We start from the raw sequence: 12409 nt of genomic DNA on the forward strand, positions 1-12409 counted from the left end.
CTGGTCTGAGTGCAAAGGCCTCAGAACCAGGGGCAATTATGCCTGAGGGCAAAAGAAGAAGAATGTTCCAGGTCTAGGAGAACAAATTCACCCTTCCTAAAAATTTTGTTCTATTTATGCCTCCAAGGGTTTGGAGATTGCCTGCCCACATCGTTGGAGGCGACCTTCTTGACTTCAAATTGTGCAAACATTAGGGACTAGGTTAAGAGAAATGTAAAAAATCCAAAGAATGTAATCAGAGTCACTTGAGAAAAATAGGTCTTTGACAACTTGGATTCAACCATAGCTGATGCATTATAAAAACACATTCTATAACAGAATAACCATGTCTCACATCAATTCATTATATTTTATACAATTAAACATAAATGAAAATTTGACTTTAGAAGTTGTGAGAAGCATTATTGAAGGGAAGACCCTTGTGATATTTAAAAATTTTTCATTCATTTTAAATTCCTGATAGGTTGTGTCTACTGGCAAGAAAGATAAACCATGATGTTTCCTGTAAGCCATATGTTGAAGTAAGAGAAAAATTGGTATGTCAGTGATAATTCCTGATAACAAAGCTACAATAATGAGAGGAACTGAGTTCTTGTGATTGAAGCCTCCTGCCATTGCTGCTAATTCTATAATATCAGTAGACTGCTTTTGAGTTTGCTCTTGACATTTAGCTAAATCTAAAACCTGAATTCTAACACTCCTTAGAAGTAAAGTATTTCAACTTTTATTAAAGTGGTTTTGTTTTTAATTTTTTTCCACAAAACAAATGTCAAAGTGAAGCTTAATTTTTATCACAACAACCACATGATATCATTACATTATTTAAAATGCATGGGAGACATAGGTTATCCCTTGTCTCCATAAATGTAATTTTAATCTCTTGTTGAAATTAGGAAAACTTTTCTTCTACTTGACAGTCACAGTCATTTTTACTTCCAACATTAAGAACTTATTTGGGGCTCTAACATTTATGTTTCTGACTTTCATTCCCCACAGACACACCCAGAAATAATGTTTTACCAGCTGTCTTTGCATTCCTTGGCTCAGTTAAGTTGACACATAAAATTAACTATCATAGTGACCACCATATGCTCAACTTCGTCCTAGAAGTTTTAGTTGATATATCCTTTCTGGCAGTCTGTCTAGTTAGTGATGTTTTAAATTCTCTAAAGTAGCCTGGTTTAGATGATAAGATATATGATCATTTTAGTGATAGCTGCATAGGTGAATATGGACTCTCTTGTTGAGTTCTCTTCTTCCAAAACATATTTGTCCCTCATGTTGCCTCCTCTAAAGTGTATTTTAAAAAATATCTTATGTAATTTTCCTTTTGTCGGGGGCTGGGACCGGACCAACTGGAGTTAAAATTCCTTAAGCCTGAGACGCCGGGTGCTGTGGCTAATGCCTGTAATTCCAGCATTTTTGGGAGGCTGAGGTGGGCAGATCACTTGAGGTCGGGAGTTTGAGACCAGCCTGACCAACATGGGGAAACCCCATCTCTACTAAAAATATAAAATTAGCTAGGCGTGGTAGTGCATGCTTGTAATCCCAGCTACTTGGGAGGCTGAGGCGGGAGAATTGCTTGAACCAGGGAGGTGGAGGTTGCGGTGAGCTGCAATAGTGGCATTGCCCTCCAGCCTGGGCAGCAAGAGCGAAACTCCGACTCAAAAAAAAAAATTCCTTAAGCCTGAGAATTGAACTGGAAAGTTCTCAACCAAGACAATTAGTGGGATAAAAACTTGAAGAAAGTAGAGATAAAATTGTGCAAGAAAGCTAAGATATAAGGAGCCACAGAGCAATCTTAAAGGCATATAAAACCAAAACTCTAACTGAAGTTAGAGTCAATAGTCCAGATATTATTCCTAAAGATGAAAACAAATGCAAAAATGATACAGATTTTTATGGTTGTTTTTGGCCAGAAAGAATGTTGTTTGAGGTGTCTTTTTAAATGACCTGTAAAATATGTCACTCAAGGCTTCATTTTTACTTAAGAATCAGAGCAATTTATCCTTTAGTTTTTCCTTAGGGACTCAGTCTGTCACCTAGGCTGGAGGAGAGTGGCATTATCATAGTTCACTGTAACTCAAACTCCTAGGCTCAAGTGATCCTCCTGCTTCAGCCTCCTGAGTAGGTAGGACTACAGGCTTGAGCCATTATAACTGACTAATTTTTTTGAAATATTTTTTTGTAGTGATAAGGTCTCACTGTGTTGCCCAGACTGTTCTCAAACTCCTGGCCTTAAGTGATTCCTGACCTCCCAAAGTGCTGGGATAATAGACGCGAGTCACTGCACCTGGCCTCTGGCGTTTGTTTTAAAGATACCATCTCCCTGGTACTGAGTCTCCCTTAAAAGACTTATAAATCTTCTATTATTGCAAAACTTTCTTAGTGGGTCTAATTTTCCAAAGTCTTCTGCTGTATGTTTGTTCAACTTATAATTTAGTTTATCACTTATATTATATAGTTTGGTTATCCTTAGGCAAAGAAAACAATTATCAGAACTAGAAACAAAGACTATTATAGAGTTCTGTGTCATTTTGGTATTGTGGATCAATAGACATGATCATCTGTTCATGCCTAGTGACTTATGCCTGCCTTAAATCTGCCATATTATATTTCTTTTTAAATTTTAACTTTCAAGTTCAGGTGTGCATGTGAAGTTTGTTACGTATGTAAACGTATGTTATGGGGGTTTATTGTACAGATTATTTCATCACCTAGGTGTTAAGCTAGTACCCATTAGTTATTTTTCCTGATTCTCTCCCTCCCCCCACCCGTCACCATTAGATAGGCCCCAGTATCTGTTGTTCCCCTCTATGTGTCCATGTGTTCTCATCATTTAGCTCCCACTTGTGAGAACATGTGGCATTTGGTTTTCTGTTCCTGTGTTAGTTTGCTAAGGATGATGCGCTCCAGCTCCATCCATATTCCTGCAAAGGACATGATCTTGTTCTTTTTTATGACTGTGTAGTATTCCATGGTATATATGTACCACATTTTCTTTATTCAGTCTACCATTAATGGGCATTTTGATTGATTCTATGTCTTTGCTGTTGTGAATAGTGCTTCAGTGAACAAAGACATGCATCTGTCTTTGTAATAGAATGATTTATATTTCTTTGAGTATATGCTAAGAATTGGATTGTGGGGTTAAATGGCATTTCTATTTTTAGGTCTTTGAGGAATTGTGACATTGTATTCCACAATGGTTAAGCTAATTTACACTCTCACCAATAGTGCATAAGAGTTCCTTTATCTCTAGTTCCTTGCCAGCACCTGTTGGTTTGTTTTTGACTTTTTAAGAATAGCCATTATGATTGGTGTGAGATGATGTCTCGTGGTTTTGATGTGCATTTCTCTAATAATCAGTGATGTTGAGCTTATTGTCATTCACTTCTTGGCCACATGTATGTCTTCTTTTGAAAAGTATCAGTTCATGTCTAGGTTATCTTTTCTTGTACATGCTAGATATTAGACATTTGTTAGATGCATAGTTTGCAAAACTTTCCTTCCATTCTATTGGTTGTCTGTTTACTTTGTTAATGGTTTTCTTGGCTGTGCAGAAGCCCTTTAGTTTAATTAGGTTCCATTTGTCAAATTTATTTTCATTGCAGTTGTTTTCAGTTTCTTCATCATGAAATCTTTGCTCATTCCTATGTCCAGAAGAGTATTGTAAGAGTTATTAAGAAATTATTTTAGACAGAGAGGAAAAGGGGTCCTTGGGAAGTTTTCATTTTTTAAAGCATCTCTGGAATAGGTTTTTGTAAAGACAGGGCTTTAGAGCCAGGCCTGCAACCTTTGATATGCAAATACCAGCTATTAGAAACTGGGTCCACCCAGACCAGGTATGGTGGCTCACCTGGTCTGTAGGTCACCAGTGGCCTGTAATCTCAGCACTTTGGGAGGCTGAGGCAGGTGGATTACAAGGTCAGGAGTTTGAGATCAGCCTGTCCAACATGGTGAAACGCTGTCTCTATTAAAAATACAAAACTTAGCTGGGCGTGGTGGTGGGTGCCTATAATCCCAGCAACTCAGGAGGCTGAGGCAGGGCAATCATTTGAACTCAAGAGGCAGAAGCTGCAGTGAGCTGAGATTGTGCCATTGCACTCTAGCCTGGGCAACAGGGTGAGACTCCGTCTCAAAAAAAAAAAAAAAAAAAAAAAAAAAAAAGGAAAAAGAAAAAAGAAACTGGGTCCACCCAAACATGGCGATTCTACCCTCTTCTTCTTGCCCTTGCTCCACATGTGCCTGGTGTACAGGGCCACCCCCTACATATCCCCACATGTGTACAACATCATGGTACCCTGTATTTGCATATTAAAAAGCTAGGGTGGGAGGGCCAGTTTTTTTTTTTTTTTTTTATGGCAGGCTACGTGAATGACATGCCTACTCAAGCCTATCCCCTGAGCCCTATGCAAATCAGACACCACCTCCTCCTTCATTCTGCATTCTCCCATCTTTTTTGCCTATTAAACTCTGCTCCTTAAAACCACACCATGTGTCATTATATCTAAACCAGCATGCGACCAAGAACCCTGATGTTCCTCCACTCATCGGAGTCGTATCAATCGTATTGCCTAGGTTTTCTTCTAGGGTTTTTATATTAATGGTTTTGGGTTTTACATTTAAGTTTTTAATCCATCTTGAGTTAATTTTTGTATATGGTGTAAGGAAGGGATAATTTCAATCTTCTGCATATTGCTAGCCTTTTATTGAATAGGAAATCCTGTCCCCCTTGCTTGTTTTTGTCAGGTTTGTCAAAGATCAAATAGTCATAGGTGTGCACCCTTATTTCTGAGTTCTCTCTTCTGTTCCATTGGTCTATGTGTCTGTTTTTGTAACAGTATCATGCTGTTTTGGTTACTGTATCCCTATAGTGTATTTTGAAGTCAGGTAGTGTGATGTCTCCAGCTTTGTTCTTTTTGCTTAGGATTCCCTTTGCTATTTAGGCTCTTTTTTTTTTTTTTTTGGTTCCATATGAATTTTAAAATAGTTTTCTCTGGTTCCGTGAAGAATATCAATGGTAGATTAATAGGAATAGCATTAAATCTATAAATTACTTTGGGCAGTATGGACATTTTAATGATATTGATTCTTCCTATCCATGAGAATGAAATGTTTTTGCATTTGTTTGTGTCCTCTTTAACTTCTTTAAGCAGTATTTTGTAGTTCTCCTTGTAGAGATCTTTCACCTCCCTGATTCACTGTATTTCTAGATATTTTGTTTTATATGCCAATTGTGAATGGGATTGTTTACTTGATTTGGCTCTCAGCTTGACTGCTGTTGATATATAGGAGTGCTAATGATTTTTATCTATTGATATTGTATTCTGAGACTTTGCTGAAGGTGTTTATCAACTTAAAAAGCTGTTGGGCAGAGATTATGGGGCTTTCTAGATATAGAATCACGTCATCTGCAAACACAGATAGTTTGACTTTTACTCTTCCTATTTGGATGCCATTTACCTTTTCATCTTGCCTGTTGCCCTGGCCAGAATTTCCAGTACTATCAACATATCGAATAGGAGTGCCATCCTTGTCTTTTGCCAGTTTTCAAGAGGAATGCTTCCAGCTTCTGCTCCTTCAGTATGATGATGGCTGTGAATCTGTCATAAATGGCTCTTATTATTTTGTGGTATGTTCTTTCAATACCTAATTTATTGAAAATTGTTAATGTGAAGTGGTGTTGAATTTTATTGAAAGCCTTTTCTGCATCTTTTGAGATAATCGTGTGGTTTTCATCTTTAGTTCCATTAATGTGATGAATCACCTTTATTGATTTGTGTATGTTGAACCACCCTTGCATCTCAAGGATAAACTCTAGTGGATTGTGGAGATAAGCTTTTTGATGTGCTGCTGGATCCAGTTTGCCAGCAGTTTGTCGAGGATTTTTGCACCGATGTACATCAAGGATATTGTCCCAAAGTTTTTTGTTGTTGTTTGTTGGTCTCTACCAGGTTTTGGCATCGGGATGATGTTGGCTTCATATAATGAGCTTGGAAAGAATCCCTACTCCTCATCTTTTTGGAATAGTTTCATCAAGAGTGCTGGCAGCTCTTTTTTTGGACCTCTGGTAGAATTCAGCTGTGAATCTGTCTGGTCCTGACCTTTTTTTTGCACATTATATTTCTAGTACCATTTGTCCTTTAGGTCACCTCAAGGCCTTGGGACTTGCGTACAGAAAAGGGTATGAGAAACTCCTTCTGAATACCAGCCCTGCCCAAGATAATGTTCCTAGGCTTTAATAATTAAGTATTCCCAAATATTTCAGCTTTCTTCCTTCACTGCTCCTTCTATCTTCCTTCTCTCCCCTACTTTTCTTCCATCTCTACCTTCCTTCCTTTTTTAACTTTTTCTTGGTAAATTGAATAATTTTCTCTGTTCATCCTAGCACCAGTTATATTTAATGCTTTTCTTCTATAAAACAAGGTCAACATTGGCCGGACGCGGTGGCTCATGCCTGTAATCCCAGCACCTTGGGAGGCCAAGGCGGATGGATCACCTGAGGTCTGGAGTTCGAGACCAGCCTGGCCAACATAGTGAAACCCCATCCCTACTAAAAATACAAAAAGAAGCTGGGTGTGGTGGTAGGCACCTTTAATCCCAGCTACTTGGGAGGCTGAGGCAGGAGAATCTCTTGAACCCAGGAGGCAGAGGATGCCGTAAGCCGAGATCACGCCACTTGTTTCCAGCCTGGGTGACAGTGAGACTGTGTCTCAAAAAACAAAAACAAACAAACAAATGAAAAAAAACCAAACCAAAAAAACAAGGTCAAGGTTATTTTCTTTTCAATTTATTTACTACTTTGTCTTGGCTATTAATATACTTTTCTTGAGACACTCATCGGTCTCTTTCTAGTTTGGTTACTTCACAACCATTAAGTGCAAAAAGAACACTCTTTGAAACATCAGATGTGATATATTCAATGGGCAAATATTTTTTGAAAGTTATTAGTTAACAGAAGATCTTTATTAATTCATTTCAATATGGTTACAAGCTCCAGGTAATAATATAGCTAAAAGCTTATAAACTTTATATTTTCATGAAATAGAAGTTTATATTGATTTTTAGTAGTTAATTTTTTTTGAGAAAGAGACTTGCTCCATCGCCCAGACTGGAGTGCAATGGTGCAATCTTGGCTGACTGCAACCTCCACCTCCCAGGTTCAAGCAATTCTACTGCATCAGCCTCCCAAATAGGTGGGATTACAGGCACCCACCACCACAATGAGCTAATTTTTTTTTGTTTTGTTTTTGTTTTTGTTTTGTATTTTAGTAGAGATAGGGTTTTGCCATGTTGGGCAACCTGGTCTCGAACTCCTGACCTCAGGTGATCCACTCACCTCGGCCTCCCAAACTGATGGGATTACAGGTGAGAATCACTGTGCTCAGCCTGAAAGTTAATTTTAATAGTAAATAAAAGTTTTAAATTGTATGTACTTAACATGTACATGAGAATATGATGTTTTCTACCTTCTTTGGCCCCAGATGATTTAAAAGTAAAATGACTTTGCCCCAGTATCATTTGTTTGTACATGGATTCATTAAATATACAAATAAAATCTCTCAGTTAAGGAAGAAAAATATAAGAAAATATAAATATAGAATAGTTAATATCATTGTCAATTATAGGTTGATTAAATTTTACATACTTATTAGATGTTTTGAAATATGTATACATTGTGGAATGGCTAAATAAAGCTAATTAACGTATGCATTACCTCAGACATCATTTTTTTTCTGTGTGGTGAGAATGCTTAAAATCTACTCTCAGCAGTTTTCAAGAATATGATACATTGTTATTAGCTGCATTCACTATGCTGTACAATAGATCATTTTAATTTTTTTAGTTTAACTTTCTATAGCCATGTCTTATTGGCTTAAAATATCAACTTTCTAATTCAAATTCTAAACCTTAATTCTACCAAATTTCAACCATGATATGGTTCAGTAGAGCATGGTGAGCTCAGTAAATGGTTTCCAAGATGTGTTACAAGTAAACTTTATGGAATTTAAATTTTCTACTATTTCCATATGTAATTTCTATATTAAACTTTCAACATAGTTTGTACAGGGATTAATTGAATATACAAATAAGACTTCTCAGTTCAGGAAGTTAAATACAAGAAAATCTAAATTTGGAATAGTGAATATCCTTGTCAATTGAAGTTTGATTAAATTGCCACAGAAAGTCATGGAATATCTTTGGTAATTTGCATATACACTTTTAAATCATTTGGGGGCCAAGTCGTTTTGCTTTTAAATCATTTGGGGCCAAAAACAGAGTAGAAAATATCAGATTCTCAAAACTAGGTTTGATGGCTTGTGTCATGGAAGTGATGTATTTCTGTCCTAGAGACAAAGATCTTATTTTACAATTTATTAAATAAATAACTCAATCTTTCTATCTTCTAACACTGCATATTTACTAGTTAGTACAGCACAGAAATGAAATAAGGTAACAAATAAAGAAAAAATTAAGTTTGTATTTACTGACTCTGTAGCGTTTTGGCAAATGCCAGTTGGTTTTATTGATAATAGGAGAAATTCTGATTGAAGCCCTGACTGAATAAAGTGGTCTCTCCAAGAGTGAAAGAGTTATTTGCATGAACAGGTATTTTACTTACTCACTTTTTTTTTTTTTTTTTTTTGGAAGCTTGGCATACTTCTACATATGTAAGCTTAAGTGCTCAAATTTTAGTTTCAATAAGTCATTAAATAATATAGCATTCTCTCTTTTATTTGAGATTGTACATAATAATTATTGGGGCCAGGTGCCGTGATTCACTCCAGTCATCCCAGAACTTTGGGAGACTGAGGCGGGTGGATCACCTGAGGTCAGGAGTTCGAGACCAGCCTAGTGAACATGGCGAAACCCCATCTCTACTAAGAATAACAAAAATTAGCTGGGCGTGGTGGCAGGTGCCTGTAATCCCAGTGACTCGGGAGGCTGAGGCAAGAGAATCACTTGAACCCAGGAGGTGGAGGTTGCAGTGAGCCGAGATCACGCCATTGCACTCCAGCCTGGGCAAAAAGAGTGAAACTCCACCTCAAAAAAAACAAAAAAACAATAATTATTGGGAGATTATTATCAAGTTGAAAAGAATCCTCAAAGGTCATCTAAAATCCTTTAAACTTTCGCTCTCCATTTTTTTTTTTTTTAACATTGCCAAAATTAGTTTATTTGATCCAATTTGAATCTAGTCCCCTCTTCTCCTTGGGGGTATGTTCCAAGACCCACAGTGGATGCCTGAAAATGGAAGTACTGAACCCTGTATATGCTATACATACATATCTCTGATAAAGGTTAATTTATAAATTAAGCACAGTAAGAGATTAATAATAATGAATAATAGAACAGTAACAGTATACTGTAATAAAAGTTTTGTTAATGTGTGCTCTTGCTCACGGACGTGCTTGCTCTCTCCGTCTCTGTCTTTATCTCTCTTGAGCTATCTTAATATCCTTTAATTACCTATTTTCAGACCACAGTTCACTTTGGGTAACTGAAACCACAGAAAGTGAAATAGTGGACTATATTTCATAGACTAGTGAAGCATAGGCAGTCCTTTCAATTTTCAGCCTTTTTGAATATTGCATCTCTTGATAAATTGATATCTCTGTTGGCTGAGAGTGGGTAGTGAATTTAGTTCTGATTAAGCGGTAAAATTGATGTTGGTTGCAATTAATACATTTACCAACATGCCTCTTTTTTTACCCGGCCTTTTGTCCATGTTAAAATGGCTTCCTCCTTGTACTTTAATCAGTTAAGTATTTACAGTGAAAATTGAAAATAACTTGGAGTCAGGGTAATTGGCACAGTCATTACTTTTATAAGTCAGTTACTTTTTATGTATTTGTTTTTATAAAATAGATTGAGTATTTACAGTATTTATAGTAACTACTATTGAACTTTTACCAGCAGTAATCTGATTACTGGTGGATACGAACAGACGCTTCTCAAAAGAAGACATTCATACAGCCAACGGACACATGAAAAAATGCTCATCATCACTCGCCATCAGAGAAATGCAAATCAAAACCACAATGAGATACTATCTCACACCAGGTAGAATGGCAATCATTAAAAAATCAGGAAACAACAGGAGCTGGAGAGGATGTGGAGAAATAGGAACGCTTTTACACTGTTGGTGGGACTGAAAACTAGTTCAGCCATTGCGGAAAACAGTATGGCGATTCCTCAAGGATCTAGAACTAGAAATATCATTCGACCCAGCCATCCCATTACTGGGGATATACCCAAAGGATTATAAGTCATGCTGCTATAAAGACACATGCACACATATGTTTATTGCGGCACTATTCACAATAGCAAAGACTTGGAATCAACCCAGATGTCCATCAGTGACAGACTGGATTAAGAAAATGTGGCACATATACACCATGGAATACTATGCAGCCATAAAAAAGGACGAGTTCATATCCTTTGTAGGGACATGGATGCAGCTGGAAACCATCATTCTCAGCAAACTATCACAAGAACAGAAAACCAAGTACCGCATGTTCTCACTCATAGGTGGGAATTGAACAATGAGATCACTTGGACACAGGAAGGGGAACATCACGCACCGGGTCCTATTGTGGAGTAAGGGGAGGGAGAGGGATAGCATTAGGAGATATACCTAATGTAAATGACTAGTCAATGGGTGCAGCACACCAACATGGCACATGTATACATATGTAACAAACCTGCACGTTGTGCACATGTACCCTAGAACTTAAAGTGTAATTAAAAAAAAAATTATCACTCTCCATTTAAGCCAGAGAATATGATCTCTCTTCTGTTTCCTGAGGAGGAGGTCTTCTCTCTCCTGATAACTTACGTATTAATGCAAAGTGTTTGTCTAACCCCTTGCTATATCTTTTACAGGATTATAATATAGAGCATGTAGATGAATTTTCAGAACAGTGTTTCTTGTGTTGATTATATACAGAGAAATTGTTCAAGGCAAATTATTCACTAAGAACTTGCTCAAAGGAGGTGGCAAATTTAGTTTGCAGTTACACTCATTTACTGAGTATAGCTAGGGAGTAATATCAACTGGTCATTAGTTTGGAGTGCTCAGGGGCTGCTCTTCATTTTAATAATCTTCAAAATTAATATTTTTCCCCTCAATGCTTATAAAATTCTTTTTAATAGAAGTAGGATAGAAATGTCTTGTTTTGAATATTACTATATTAAGTTACCAAATATACACTTCACATAAAGATTTTGTTACTATTATTGTATACTTTGTTATAATTGAAGTCAAAGATAATTTTGTCATCTTTTGGTAAAACCAGATGATAACATTTAAGTTTATTGGCTATTTAAAAAAAAATTATAAAATAGTGTCAGACTCTAAAAGGATAATTAGGTGTCAAGCCCTGTAGAAAAAAAAAAAAAAGATATTAAAATGTATAAACTGAAAGTAGTACTTACTGAAAGATAGCCATTAGAACATATAAGAAGATAGGTTCTTTTCATTGTATAAATAATAATTTGCTTTCATTTTAATTTTATGATTATTAAATATGGAGCTAGATCATCAAAGTCAAGTTTTAGATAAAAGGACCTTATTTATAACTTTTAAATGAGCATTTGTAATATAAAAATTATCTATCAGCTAAGTGAAGCTTTTGCATACGTTGACTTTGTGTTAATATATTTGTAGAAAAATGGGGTACATATCAGCCTAAATTTACACATCCTACCATGGATAATTTATTGCATGAATTGTTAGCAAGATGAAGTTTATATCTGAATTTTATGAGCCAGTGGTTTTGTAGCAGAGTCAAGATGTTAATTAGAATTTGCACTCTGAATGCTAGAGTAACATTTTGAATTACGTAGCGTTAATACAAATTTTTCATCTCTATTAGTTTATTAACTTCAGTAACTTTATTTCAATAACACAAATTGCATTGGTAATGTCATACATATGTTTAATGCTCTTGTGTAAAGGCATGCTCATAATTTTTATTAATTGAATTATTTGGATTTTTAAAAGTCATGAAAGGAAATTCTTGGTCTATTATAGAGAATTTTTAAATATACAAAGCAAACAATTGGGGTAATTAAAAAACACAACTGCAGTGAGATCCCTTAGGAATGATAATAATGCTATACAGTACATTGATATAAAAAAATCTAAAGAGAAAGCAAAAATTGAATTTACAAAAACTGTTCTATTAAGATAATTAAGACACACTTCAAGCTGCGTGTAAGGTAAGTATGTAATAAACAAATGTTGATTTGGGAAAGTGAGAATTTATATGTTGAGAGAACAATCAAATCCTAAATTAATGATGAATTCACTGACTTCAGCATTTAACACCTAATTAATTTCTTAGCTCTGTCTTATAGGTGTTGGAGAGGATGTGGAGAAATAGGAACACTTTTACACTGT

The sequence above is a fragment of the Piliocolobus tephrosceles genome, chromosome 5, assembly GCF_002776525.5.
Source record: "Piliocolobus tephrosceles isolate RC106 chromosome 5, ASM277652v3, whole genome shotgun sequence".
Classification (NCBI taxonomy): domain Eukaryota; kingdom Metazoa; phylum Chordata; class Mammalia; order Primates; family Cercopithecidae; genus Piliocolobus; species Piliocolobus tephrosceles.